This window comes from Brienomyrus brachyistius, chromosome 1, assembly GCF_023856365.1.
Source record: "Brienomyrus brachyistius isolate T26 chromosome 1, BBRACH_0.4, whole genome shotgun sequence".
NCBI lineage: Eukaryota > Metazoa > Chordata > Actinopteri > Osteoglossiformes > Mormyridae > Brienomyrus > Brienomyrus brachyistius.
The window spans coordinates 42,095,418-42,111,111 of NC_064533.1; the positions used below are offsets into that span (position 1 = coordinate 42,095,418).

The 15,694-nt window shown below is 38.8% G+C and overlaps 1 pseudogene; it reads right to left on the reverse strand.

The window, feature by feature from the left end:
- Window positions 1–10,735: 10,735 nt before the first annotated feature.
- LOC125718520 (putative nuclease HARBI1) lies at window positions 10,736–13,699 on the reverse strand (annotated as a pseudogene).
- Window positions 13,700–15,694: the final 1,995 nt, after the last annotated feature.

Below are 15,694 nucleotides of genomic sequence, written 5' to 3' on the forward strand. Positions count from 1 at the left end.
TACTCAGCAACAGAAGTACTAAGGACAGTAAAAATCCCCAGATGTCGTTTTTGCCCCTCCCCAAATATTAAGGATGCATCGGGTGCATCCTTGCCAAATGAGATAGATCCAATGATTCATTGCGCCCAAAGTGAATTTTTGGAAGGCAATTTAGAAAGACTAGTCTTGCCAAGACCACAAGTACGATCTTTGTGCTCATGGTATTGAGAAACACCAGTTTTCATCATTCTGTGGGTGAGAATATGGCTGTCTATGCCCTGCAATGGATTGGCATGTAGGGCGTGCCTTGTGCTTCTAGGAATAGGCTCCATGCTCACTGTATGTCTCTACTATAAAATAATAATAATAATAATAATAAGAAGAAGATAAATATAATTAATTCATAAATTCATTTATTAACCAAACCTACATGTCCTATGCAGGGTTGTGGGGGTTCAGAGTCTCTCCCAGAAGCTACAGGTGCAAGGCAGAGAATACCTCAGGATGGGATATCGTGGTTTTTTCTCCTTCCCCGCCAAATCAGAAGTCGGAGGTCCGCTTGTGCAGTATCCAGAATTCAGTCTTTATTGCAACAATGAAGTTACAACCAAGGCTGGACACGTAAAAGTGTGTCCAATACTGTTTTACACCAATTTTTATATAAGTTCTTATCATTTAACAATATCTCGTCACTTAAGCATCATCATTCCTTCAGCCATTCACAATCATTGTTTTTTCCCTTAATCCACACCCCTAGGTGATATGTTTGTCAGTCATTTCTTTTACTGTTTGGTCCCTCGGCTGAACATAATGGTGGCGCGAGCAGCTCCACTTGGTTTTTTAAAAATGCTCAGCCGTGAACTTCTGGTGAACTCAGGCGAATCCCTTCGTTCAGTAATAACCTTGGCAGTTTCAGCCTGTTGCACATTGTCTAACTAGAAGGTTGATAATATATTTGTCCTTTAACATAGCGATTAAATATACGCTAATAAAAGTGAATATTCATAGATTCAGGACTAACATAAAGTAGCTAACAGAAACTTCAGACTAACAAAAGGTGCAAATACATACTCAGTTGATTACATTGTGTAGATTACATTATAATGTTTACATTGTAATGATTACATCATGGATATTTGGTATACTTTTTAATAATATCATAATACTTGTATTCTATGTTATATAGTGCTAAATAATATTCCATAGGGACACCAACCCATCCTAGTAATAATGATGATAATGATGACGATGATGATGATGATGATGATGACGATGATGATGATGGTCGTAATAATAATGTTCTTGACATTTTCACTGTAGTCATTTGCCTTTCTGATTTTTTAAAGACCAAATATAGACTGCAGAGTTGGTCATACTGTAGATGCACTTCTATTGAAGGCAGAACCATCTTGTGCTCTGCTAAAGTAATTAAAAATAAATAATGAATGTAAATAAATTAGCCTGCCAGCAAGAGTAATTGGCCTAATAATAAGCCCATGAGTAGAGCACTGTGCAGCTATTTTGAGTTGAGGTTAAAAGGGAGCCTGGTTATCATTGCAGCTACAGAGCTGCGTTTTGATTAAAAGGTCACCACATGGCCTCCACAGCAGGCTGCAGTGTCTTAGCATGAAGCAAGAAGCCCCCATGGATAAATGGAATGAATGTAAGAAGGAATTGTGATGGACCTGTTGCTGTGGAAACCGGCAGAAGAATCGGACAGAGGAAGGAAAGAAAAAAAGAGGGGAAAAGAGAAACAAATACCACGAGAAAAAGGGTTTAATAACTCAAGAACTGTTTGTTTTTATTATTATTATTTCTTATGACTTTCCCTGGCTATCCCTCAGCAAGGATACGGGAATCACAGTCATGACAAATCCAGTTTGTGTATTAGTGAAAGAGTAATGGCTTTTCCAAGGAAAATGGAGCTGTCGACATTAATGCCTTTTTTCAGTTGAAAACATCTGTGTTTCCTAATTTTGGTGCTTGTGAAAGCAGAGGTGTGAGAGGGACCTAGAAACTAGGGTCTAAATATAGAGTCGGTTCTGCACAGACAGAAGGGAATATCCATGAGGCAATTTCACAGTATGACATGCAGTGCATAGGTGCCCACCTTTAAGGAGGAAATACTGTAACATCCAGGTCACACATTAACCGCACACTGTGTTCAGGCCACGTGGCACGGATCTGCATGTTTGTCAAAGCTTCAGTTTTCATCATCTTTTGTTTTCTTTATATTGATATTTATTGTTATATAAAAAAAGATATAGGTCCAACATGCAGCTCAGTGATTGTGTTTACTGTGTTTGCACGTGAATGTGAATCAGGAATTGCTCTGGTCAGCTTCTGCTCTCCCTTAAGCAGCCAAATAACCATCTATTGTGAGTCATTCATGCCTATACATCCCTCCCACCCCCCATGGTCTTGTTCTGACTTTTCCTGCCTCTTGTAAGGCTTGTATTAGTTCACTGACCTCAAACAAAATGTCAGGGTCCCCCCAGAATCTGGGTAAATAGATAATGTCCCCTTAAATAGACAGCTGAAGATTTGCCCAATGTAAATGCCAGCTTGTGTCCAATTTGCTGCCCACAATGCCGAAGATGACGAAGCCAGTGCGGGGGGGAGGGGGCTTGGGGGAGGGGGGGGAGACTCTAGTATAAATCATTTATCACACAGCATGTATAAGTCATGCTGGACCCCCCAACTGTGAAATCTCAGATGTGGTGTGAAGGCTAGGCATGAGATCCCCACTCCTAGCACACACTGCCTTATATATTCTGAACAGCCAATTATAATTATTAGACCTTGGGGGATATCTCTGGGCCAGTGGTTTAGGGTTAGTTCCTGTACCCAGAATGTCATAGTTCCAATCCTAGTCATCAGAAGAAAGGTCACATTTCCATTGCGCCCTTGAGTAAGGCCTTTAATCTCTAAAAATGAAGCATGGGTTTAATGGCTAACTCTGTGCTCAGACCTCAAACTTCATTCACAAATGTGTATATGTCTTAAAGAAAAGCAAGGTGGGATGTCCAAAAACAAGCATTCCAAAGCACCAACAAATAAAGTATTATTTCATAATCAATAACATACAGACACAACATTTAGGATTTCTCACCTATTAGTATATTGATACATGTTGTCAAAAAAAAAAGCATTTATAATTAAGATTCTCAGACCGGAAACGGTTGGAAACACAATAATTCATGGCTGTAAATAGGACTTTCACCAGTGATTTGGATATTAGCAATACCGTTAGGGTTAACCAGGGAAAAGCAAGCCCAATGGAAAATTTACCAACAACTGATGAGAGTCTATGAAGACGTGTGCCGCTGAAATTTTTATGAAGTACATACTGCAGAGGGTGACCCAACATCACAGCTAATGAAATATTCATACTGGAAGGCAATGATACATATATCCCACATCCTCACTCGCGCCCATGCTATGAGTCACAGTGAGCTTGGACCCCATTTTAAGAAGCATAGGAGACCCATAAGGGATTCCAGTCCAGGTTCACACATTAAATTATTGATTTACCTGTGGCAGGACACTTTCATCACCCGGGGGGAACCATGCATAATACACAATCTGTTAGGATCGGTACCCATCCAGCTCTGTCCCATGTGTCATTTCCGAGTTTGACCAGCAGTTCTTACTAGCCATCCAATTTGGTGTTACCCTACTGTGTTTTCCTGCTTCCTGGGTTGTTCTGTGGTTATATGGACTGAGTGTGTAGTTATGGACCAGGCATCACCACCATCATGAGCTCAAGGCTGGCCGGTGACCAGTCTTAATTGTGTTAGGGATTTTGAGTTTGGTTTTGTCCTTTGTATTGTATTACGTTTTTGCATTTGTGTGCTTGTTTACAGTTATCCCCCTGCTTCCAGTTTATGTCTTGTTATATTTGTGTTGGATGCATAGCACTGGATTATGTGGGCTTTCACTCTCCTGTTGCTGGTTTTGAGGGTTGCTGAGATGATGCGAGAGCTTATGGGTTCCCATGCAGTTAGAGCCTTTCTGGTGTCTTTTGTCAACATGATGGCCACTCCCCCCGTATGGTTTGCTGCCTCCTCTTCATGTGCAGAATACATAATGGACTGGCCACTGGTCAATCTGACCTCCCAACTGTGTCCATCTTGTTTCTGCGAGGCCCATGGCTGAGAGGTTGTAACGCTCCATTTCCCTGGCAATGGTTTCAGCCTTGCCAGTCTGAAACATGGCTTCCATGTTCCATGTCCCCACGAGGATGGATTTCCTTGTGATCAGAAGGGCTACTTGCTTACCAGCCCCCTTGCGGGTTTGGCTGGTAAGCATCATAGTCCCCATTCCTGGAGCACCTTCTTCAGGCAGGTGTATGATTTGGTTTTTATTTGTCAATGTTTCTGTAACTGGAACATTTTTTACAGAATGGGGTAGACAAACTGATAACCATCAGTTAAATAAGAGCGAAACCAAGAGAGAGCTATCCCCTTAATGTCAAACACCAGATTCTAGCCGGTCCAAGAAAATATCCACGGTATCAAATGCTGCAGTTTGATTTAGTAAGACCAACTTACCACGGTCAGATGTCAAAAGCAAATTTTTCATTAAAGCTGTTTCTGTATGGTTTGGTCTAAAGCCAGACTAATGTGATTCATTAGCATTATTTTTCTGTACGAAAGAAGACAGCTGTTGAACAACAACTTTTTCCAGGATCTTTGAAATGAAAGGAAGATTTGAGATAGGTCTATAATTTCCTAAATCACTAAGGCTACGTTCACACTGACATACGGAAGTGACTCAAATTCGATTTTTTGCCTTAATGTGACACAGATCTGATCTTTTCAGGGCTGTGTGGACACGCAAATCTGATCTTTTCAGATCGGATTTGTGTCACTTTCATATGTGGTACTAAATCTCATACGTATCCGATTCGCGGCCATGCGACCCGAATGTGAACGCTCAGATCGGAATTCATGTGGCTTTTTGCTTATACGCATGTGCTGACATGATCAGCCTGCACCGGCAGGCTCATACCCACACATCTCTTGGTACAAGAGTTCCAGCAATAACTGTGAAAACAGAAAAGCTAGCCGCCTGACTTTTTTTCTCCTTTCCGACCTGCTTATGAACAGCTGATTCACTGTTTGTCGTCCTCCAGAGCAAAGTGTGATACATGCTTGAGCTACTAGTGCCTCCATTTTTAATGCCATGAGTCGTCCCAAAGATATGACGTTTTTTGTTGTTGGTGATGCAGTTGACCCATGCAAAAACGTATCAATGTGAGCATGCGTGACGTTTCGGAGGACTGATGCGTTCACATTGCAGTCAGATACAGGTCACTTGTAGTTATGAATGTGAACCGTCAAGATATACAAATCCGATTTGAGTAAAAAATCTGAATTGAACGATGTGGTTGGCAGTGTGAACGTAGCCTAAATGGTTTTTTAAATAATGTGGTTTCTTTAGAATATGTCTAATAGTAAGTATTTTAAAATGTTTTGGAGCATATCCAAGTGTAAGAGACTAGTTTAACAAGTTTAACAGGGTAGTGTTAATCAGTGGTGCAATTTCCTTGAGGAATTTTGTAGGATTTGCAGGAGGAAATTAAGCTTAAAAGTTCTGATTGTTTTACAAGAAAGAAAGATTCAAAGGTGTCGTTATCAGTACAAATAGGACTAATAGAAGACATATTATTGTTACTTTTGGTATACCATACAGCCTACAGTAGGTGTGTAGTAAGCCATACCATCTAGGCTCTGATGTTCTTACAACACAGAAATCACCTAATGATGCATTTCTCAGAATGGATCCCTTTCATTAAGAAAGGCATGACTGTATTAATTCTGTGTACAATTTACATGCTTCAGTTACATCATGTTCACTATAATTTCCAGGGGTGCCAATAACCGTGGCACATGAGTTTTTGTTTAAAAATAATAATTTCATGATGAAGGATTTTTTTCAGTGAGATGAAGCTACTTCACTGAAAGGTACATTTTTTTCTAACTCTTTTTACAAATCTTTACAAGGGGTGCCAAAAATTGTAGAGGGCACTATACATTATTCCTACTATATGTAGACTGTATATCATATCATTCATGATTTTACTATATTTTAGTGTTATTTTAGATTTTATATATTATTTGGTATCAATTGGTAGGTTATTTATTGGGTCTGGGAACATAACATTTTTATGCCATTTTGGCTTAAAGGTTTCATAGGAACACCTTGACTGCAAGGAACAATTCATAAAGTAGGGGATACCTATCATTTTAAATTTAAGAGATTATGTATCAAAAACCAGCTAGGTAAATTAATTAACTGAAAAATACTTTAATAATACTTGGAAGCATAGAATATTATATGATGCTGTAAGGATGTAGAGGATGGATTAATGGATTGATGGATGTGTGTATATGTATATGACGATATGTTGCATTTGGTTAATTTCCATGGCAAACAATTAATTTACAGATACCTCAGGCAACTCATGATCGGACTGACACTCTTTGGATAAATTACACTATTAGGGTTCAAATTGGATCAGCTAAGATAGCCTGGCTAAGTGCTTTGTAATTAGCATTTGAGTTTCTGAGAGCATTGATATTCTTTATTGTTTTTATTGTGATAAGTTTCATTATCATTAAACCCTGCTATATCCCCACAATCTGCCACAGAAGCAGAGTTTACAAATTATTAAGGAACACAGCAGAGGAGAGTTATTTCTCCTCTGAATTATACTATATATACCCTCCTTCTCTCCCCAGTTCCCTCCTCTGTTCGGCTGACCCCTTTTGTTTGTGTCACACGCCTTCCCTGTGGTTGTGGTGAGAATATACATATTGAGTTGCTGATGTGCTACCATCTCCTTCACTTCACCCAGCAAGATGGGGAGTTTGTCAATATGAGGTAGCTGGATAATATCTGACAGTGGTCTGCAAATATGCAACGCTTTTCATTCTGTTCTGATGAGTCTGGGTTCTGCTGGACATAATGCATCTGCCCAAACAGAGATAAATATTTGGACTTTATACTGTACCTTGCACAATCCACTGTCCTTGAGTCTTAATTATTTTGACTTAACAATATTCATTCTTTACAATGAGGGTGTTTTTTGAAACTATGTCAAACAGGACATTCTTTTACCAAAGATGGTCAATAATGTGACAATGATTCTATCTAGTGAAACGGTCCTGGGATAAATAGGGTTTATCTCATCTAAGCACTTCCATAAAGATAGAGAGGAAAAAACAAAGACCAAGTTTCATTTTATTTTAATTTGGCACTCTAGGGGGCAAGTAATTCCACATGTTGGTATTGTAATGCTAGAATTTCAAAATCTGCCTGTTTGCCTAATGAAAGCTGGCTAGCTTTATTTTCAATTATATCTACATCCATAATAGCATATATTGTGTATGTAATGCATGTATATAATGTGCATTAAAATCAGGAACCCACTCAATAGATAGGGAAAAAAAGGAAATTACTACTGGTGACTAATGTGCTTGGCAGTTTGCCTGGCTCTGGTTGCTTCCTATGTGCATACAGTTGCATTTTAGGAGGACAAATAGACAGGTCTATATTTGAGATATCATAACATGAAATAATGCACCAGCCTGAGCCAAATATAACAGTCATGTGGACTGACACACGGAACCAATATATACATCCACTGCACTTATCTTTTCAGTCAATATGCAATATTTATCATCATTATTACAGGTCGAAAAGTATTTAGTAGCTGTGGAATAAATCCCAGAAGGTGTTTTTCAACATATTGTTCTTCTGTAGAAATATCTGAGGCATTTAACTTCTTCTCTGCTGTTTTGCCTCCCACTGGCAGCTGACATACTTTGATTTCCTGCAAAATCCTGTGTACATTTGTGTTTTTTTTCTACTGCATGCATTTAAATATTGCTGGATTTAAATTCCAGATTCGTTTCAGCCCAGAGCATATTCATGTATGCCTCAAGCACTTAGAAGTAGTCTTAGAATTATCATCTTTGTTTAAATTTTGCATATATGTACATCTTATGTTTCATTAAATTATGACATTCATACAGTAAAATGCTGTATGCTATATGGAAAAAAACATTGGGACATACCTCTTAATCATTGAATTCAGATGTTTCATTCAGAGCCATTGCCACAGGTGTATAAAATCAAGCACCTAGCCATGTAGTCAGGCATACAAAAATTTCTGACAGAATGGGTCATTCTGAAAAGCTAAGTGAATTCAAGTGTGGTATGCAACAACCCATTACGTAATTACGCTGCATTATATAATAACTCGACAGAATGTAACAAATTGAATGTTGATAATAATAATAATAATAGGGTAATGTTAGGGTAAAGCAATATAAAATTATAATCTGATGAGTGTTAATTTCGTCAATAAACACTTTGACAAGTATTCTTTGACGACCTTTTATTTCATGATTAAATTGTAACAACTGTCACATACGGCATGCGGAAGCAGGCGAAGGGAGCCGTGCATACGAATAAACGGGATTTATTGCTGGGTAACACACTCCAAAACAACATGCACGTTAAAGACCGGACTGGGGAAACAAACTTAAACGCGAACTTAAATACATTTGAACTAATGACAAGAAACAGCTGATGGCATGGTTATTCCACACAAGGTTAACGAGGGGGCGAGGCACATGGGAGGATCGGGTGAGTGGGGCATGACAACAACAATGTAAATGAAAAAATGGTTGACAATGAAAATTATGGTGAAATCTCTGTTCAGTATGCTCTGATGAGTAAAGACAGGATGAAATTGCTGGCTCTTTTTGGGCAGACAACCAAGATCACAGTATCCACATCAAAGCAAACCGAGATAAGTAAACTGTATCCAGAAAACAGAAAGACACATAGATTAATGCTTAGTCCTAAATGCCTCACTAATATCCCTTTTCTGTCATTTCAGCAATTTTATTTTATTATGTAATTTTTGTTTTTGAAGAAGTTTAAATTGTGAAGAGAGGTTTTGCATATGTTTGAATGTGGGTTTGATACATGTTTAGATGCCCTAATTACAAAAATGATCACACTTTAAAATGCCCATACAATTAAATTTGATGAGTGCTTTAATGCCTTAAAAACAAAAATGAAACGGAAAGTATGTGTTGTTGATGTATGCAGAAAAAAAAATAAAACCTGTAAAGGAAATATGATTGTATTGCACTTCGTCTAACAAACTTAATTTTTATAAATAAAAGAAGGATGGTAAGTCAGTAACGCAGCCTAGAAAACTAAGCATCATAGGTTATGCTTATGTATACGGTTTGCTTGCTTCTCAAGGGGTTTTATACAGGCTGGAGAAATATCCTTCAGCAAAATCCATTTCAGTATCATTAACCTATCAGAGAAAATTATGACAAAAAATATACTAAAATTAGACTAAAATTAAACCTGAGTTCCACTGACTAAGTCCTAACTAAAAAAAAAGACAAGACTAAAATGTGACTTTAATCCAACTACAATTTTCAGTATGTGACTAGGACTAAAACTAAATAAAAAATTCTTGCCAAAATTAACGCTGAATGTAGTCTATAAATTTGTAACATTTTGTCGAGTTATACCATAATGTGGTGTTATTGCATAATGGTTAATCACATGGTGTCTGATAATGCATTATGTAATAACATCACATTATGTAATGAAAATTTGATACATTTTGTGGATAATGCAGCATTATTACATAATGCATTGTAACACAGTATTAACATTGGATGCCACCTTTACAATAAGTCAGTTCAAGAAATTTCTTCCCTCCTAGATATTCCACAGCAAACTGTAAGTGAAATACTGCAAAATGGAAAAACAGAACGTCAGCCATAAAGTGGCAGACAGAGTGGGATTGCTGAGTGCTACAAACTTCTTCTAGCATTAACCCCAGCAGAAAAACTATGCACTGGGAGCATCATGGAATGGGCTTTCGTGAATGAGAAGCTGTAGGTCGAGCTTTGCCCCTTAGTTCCAGAGAAGGGAATTCTTAATGCTTCAGCATAGGAAGACATTTTGGGCAATTCAATTCTTCCAACTTTGCAGGAACAGTTGTAGGAATGCCCTTTTCTGTTGCAGGGTGACCGTGCAACAGGGCACAAAGAAAGGTCCACAGAGTCATGGTAGGGTGAGTTTGGTGTGGAAGAACTTGACTGGTCCACACAGAGCCCTGACCTCAACCCCATCTAACACCTTTGGAATGAACTAGAAAGGTGATTCATTACAATTCAGGTTTATCCGAATGTCCACCTCTTTAATAGGACCTGGAAAGGGGTTGCATCCGCATATTGATTATCCCAACTTGAATGAGGTTACCCCTAAGTTCAATTATCATCTTCCCTTGATACCTGGCCACCAAGGCATAGGTTCAATCTGTGTCAGTATTTATTAAAATAAACATATGGAGTGCCTAATACCTGATTTAGATTCACGAGGGGGATGATTCGAAGACTGGATCACTCATGGTCATTATTAGTACCAAGTTATTAGTGCCTTTCAGGATCACTAACAACCCTATGTATTCCAATTTTTCATGAATATCATCTTCCAGGACTTAATTGGCAGAAGCCTTTTTCTTATACATTGACATCCTACTTATATACAGTAGTTACTCTCTCTATGTGATCATGTAGCCCATGTTCAGCAGGTTTTGTGGTGGCTCTATGAGCAATCTTTGTTTAAGTTGGAGAAGCATGAGTTTCATACTCACAGGCTCACCAGCCAGGGTCAGCACCCATTTCCCCAACCCTTTCGTGTTTCCTCCCTATTTGGCCAGCAGATGTTGCTGCATACTGTCCTCCCTGTTGTCCTTCAAGTCCTCAGGGAGTTTCACCCAACTCCCTGGGCTGCCATACGGCTCTGTGGGCTGAGTATATGACCATATATATGTACCTTTTAGTCATGAGTTTGAGGCCAGCCTCCTCTGTTTATTTTAATTTATTAGATTTTGTTCCCCAGTAATTCTTTTCTATAAATTTTCTTGTTCTTAATTTGTGGTTTATGTTCTGTTTTGGTTTTTGCTTTGTGCCTTTGGTTATGTATTACTTGTATTTGTTATATTCCTAGTGTTCGATTCTGTTTCCTGGGGGCTGTTCCACGAAGCGAGCTTATAAAATCGAGGATTATTTGTAATAGCCTCGCTTGAGCTAGCCAAACAGTTCACTTCAGGCTCATTGAGTTCCACGAACAAAATTCAGGTGTATTTAATCTCCGCTAATTCAAGCCAAGCTTGATAAGCGAGACTTGTGCGCGTCCACGCGATATAAAAGGCAGCCTTGTTAATCGATGCTGGATAAGTAAGAATGGAAGCAAAGGAAAGAGCTGTGTTTTTTTCCCAGGCGGAGCAAGAATTATTATTGCAAGCCTATGAGGAATACAAAGATATAATAACTAGAAAGGGGAACACAAGCTGTATTATCAAAGCTTATGAGGCTGCATGGCAGAAAATAGCTCACAGGTTAAATGCGTAAGAACATGATTTAAGTAATCTTTGTGTTATGGATGTAAAAATATTTAACAACTGAATGAGAACAGTTTCAAGCCTTCAAAATGTATAGAATCTGTTGTGAGTATTGCATTTAATCATATACTTTAATAAACTGCAATAACTGTGGGTTTTATATTTAATGTTTCAGTCCAATGCCTTTATCTGATGCTAATTCTGTCATGTATTGTGGTTTTTGTTCGCTTAAGTTAATTCTGTAAGTTAAATCCCACTTCTAATGGAAAAAGTTTTACTTTGGTTGTACTGTTAATACTTATAGTCAGGCATTGTACAGCAATAAGCATACCACTGCATGTCATACTTTGTACAGTATTTGACAAAAGTTGAATTTTATTGCATTGTGGTCATGGTAAATATAACCAACAAAGGTTCCCTTTTTGCAGATCGCTGGGCCATCCACGACAGAGGAGGATGAAGAAACTGTTTCTGTTTGCTCAGAAATGCAAGCCGTATGAACTTTAAACTATTTTGCAGCGAATAACATTTGTCTCTTCCTTATAAACCCATGCAGTATTTCCTGTGTACAGGAGTCTGAAGAACCAGGTGGGCAATGTTCTCAGCCCTCATCAGCACAGCCCGCATGTACTGAAAGACCGTCAAAGGAAGAATGTAGTAAACTTTTAATTAAAAAATTTAATGTAATTAATAAGAATGAATGAATAACTCTTATTTTTTCCTTCTAATGAGACAGATATCCATGCTATTTACAAGAGGTATTTGATCCAGGAAATAGAAGTCCGAAAAGCAGACCTTGAATATAGACAACTAAAAAAAAAACTGAAGCTTGAAATTAAAAAATCGGAGAGAGATGTAAGTGGTTAACATCACTTTAATGTCTAAATTCAGTGTTCACTGTTAAGGTATATGACATATACCTTAACATGGAATTTTTCTTTTTTTCCTTAGTTATGTAAACGTATGTTTTTTATTATATTTTTTTTATTTCTTTACTATGTGTATGTGTGGAGTGTCAGTTTCCATGGTCCCATGGTCTTCCACTGCTATGCTCTCTTCCCATTGCTCATCCTGCATCATTATTGGCAGACGCTCCTGCCGCAGTATTGCCACATTATGCAAAATTGCACAGGCTACTACAATGTCACACGCTCTGTCTGGTGTAACTCTGAGATGCTGCAGGCAGTTAAACCTGGAATTTAACTGTCCAAATGTCATTTCAATGCGTGCCCTTGTCTTACAATGGGCATGGTTGAAATGTCTTTCTGCTTGTGTTGCAGGATCTGTATATGGTGTGAGAAGAAAGGGTAGACATGGGTACCCTCTGTCACCAAGCAGCACACCAGGAAAAATTTGTATAATAGAATGAACGTAGACACATTAGACTGTAGTATAATAAACTATAGTGTATTTCTGAATTTTAGTTGACTTGCCTTGTCTGAGGCTTTGAGCCAGTGAAGACTCGCGAAAAATTCTGGCATCATGTACTGATCATGGCCATTTTGCCACAATGTTTGAAATTAGATGTTCAGCAGTGCATACCATCTGAAACATTTTAGGAAATGGTAATGACATACATTGATATTGTTGGACGACTACACTTTCACCTCTTATATATAAATGTGAGGTAATATCAGTACTTACCTGTACATTAATACTGTGATATGATTTGCGGTTTATGTAATCAGGCTCTGTTGGACCTGCTGGAGCCTTTATCCTCAGGTGTGTACAGTCAATGGCTTCAATGACGTTAGGAAAGCCTGACAAATTGAATTCAGTTACTTATCGGGTAATGATTTATGTGTTGTAAATGAGTAGATGTTTAAAGATTCAGCACCATTAATTCCAAAGAAAGTTTCCTTAATGGCAAGAATTCCTCGGTGGCCAGGAAAGGTAATGAATATATTTAAAAAGGACTTTAACGCAACGTAAACCTTCCTGATTTCACGGCACACCGTAGATTTGCTTAAATGTTCAGCATCCCCCACACTGTGCAGAAATGAACCACTGGCAAAGTAACGCAAAGCGATACACAAAGACCATAAGGGCTTTGGAGCAACATGTGTTTTTAGAAATGTAAGGTTCCAATAACTGACACAAATATGCAATACTGCGTCTACTAAATCTATAGCGCTCGTATAAATAATCATCCAGAAAATGCAACGGATCTATCCTGGGCTAAAGTACTTGTGGAACCTGTTGCCTTAAAGCTCTACGAATGAGCCGCGCTCCCTCATCAACTGGATTATGAATAAACGGGCACGCCATGGTTATTCATATAAAAGCCTTCAATGCACTCCTTGTCATTTTAAACTTTCTGAGTAATTGGAATCACCTGCATGTAATCTGTAATAATTTTATATTGGAGGGTCGATATGTGTGAGTGAGGGAGAGAGAGAGTGAGAGAGGGGGAACAGCATTAGAATAATCCCAGCCCCGCAGAATGTCGTGCTGTGACATCACATGGCTTGTCCAATCATATTCATCAAGCTAAGCTAAGCTTCACAGCTAACCTGCCACGGAGCAGGCTTGTCCAAGAGCATATGTTGACATAGTAACTAAGTGGAGCTTCAAGTTAGCCTCGTTCATGGAACTGAATTTGGAAAAATTAAGCCGTTATTGTCGAAATAAGCCTGGCTTTTTGGTTAGTTCGCTTTGTGGAACAGCCCCTTAGTTTCCTTGTTAGTCTTAGTTCTATGATTAAGTTTATTAGATCCACCTGTTTCCTGTTTCCCTGTGCCTCATGATTATTCTGACCTGTACTGCATTGTATTGTTAGCCTTGTGTGTATTTAAGTACGAGTACATACTCCTGCTCTATTTTCCAGTTAGTCATTGTATTGGATGTTTGTGCTGATGTTACTCTGCTTAGTTTTCCTAGTCCTGCTCCCTAGTTGTTTGATCATGGTTTCTTTAATTTGTTAATCAGTGTTATGTTTTTTCCTGTTTTTGTTTTGATCCTTTCTGGTCCTGTTATTTTTCTGTGGTTCCCAGTGTGTTTCAGTTCCCCCAATAAACCCCTTTTCTCTCTTAAAGCTGCAAGTGGATCATCATATCTTTTCTGCCTGCATTATGCCCTGCGTCCATAACACTCACTTTCCTTGGGTATATTTTGTCCCCAGGTGTAGTATAGGTGTGGATCTGGAATCTGGTCAAGATTAAGGCTATCTCTAGTTGGCCTAAGCCCCAGAGAAAAAATAGTGGCAAATTTTTACCACCATTTCATTCACAACCTTAGTTCTATCATGCAACATTTGATTTGCAACTCTTGTTCTATAACTCATACCCGGAATCAGGAAGCCCGATCTTACCCAGGCAGTGTCTGTGGTACAGGTATACATTACCAATACTGGGGTAGGTACAGTCCTGTCCTAACAGATAGGTACTCTACCCAAAATGCACCTTTGTGCATTCTACTCTCAATGTTTCAGACCCACCGTAATTATGATGTGGGTAATACCCTTTCTTATTCTAACTGATCACAAAAGTCTTGAGTACATCAGGCAATCCTTGGCAAGCAAGGTGGGTCATATTCTTTGCTTGGTTATGATTTGCAGTAACATACTCACAAATAAGTTTCAGATGGACTGGCCAGCACCTCGACCTTGTGGAGGTCCTCCAAAGCGACAGCCTCAGGTGCCTGGAGACGCTTCTAGGGAGATGGGTACTGCCAGTCCTATTCAACTGGCGTAGCTGGTTTCTTCCTTGTGAGCAATTGTTAATTTATGCACAGTATCCGAGTGTTCAATATCCCTGATTTCTCCCTAGTGCTTGATTCTTCTCCTGTGTGGTTCCGTGTGCCCGATCTTCCTGATACCGAATCCCATAAGTGTCATACGCCCTCTCTCAGATGACTGTATATCTAGCATTTCCCATGTCTGCACATGAGCCTCTCTTGTCCTATACCCCCAGGACAGATCTTTTGGTTATTCAGCCTTGCTTAGCAAATTTGTTTCCCCGTATGTTTCAGCATGGCTTTACTACAATAGCACTATATGTTCTACTATATAGAAGCAAAATGAATTTTCTGTTATAATTACTGCTTATGCTGTGAAGAGTTGCTGCCCCATCCTGGGTTGATCCCTGCCTTGTGCCTGTAGCCTCCAGGATAGGCTCTGAAATCCCTGCAACCCTGAATAGGATATGCGGTTTCAGAGAATGGATGGACGGAATTATTGCTTATGTTTATGAAGCAGACTTCTGTCTGCGTTGTGATGATTTTTTTCTTACCAAAGAATGACGGACACAAGCAAGTCAACTATTA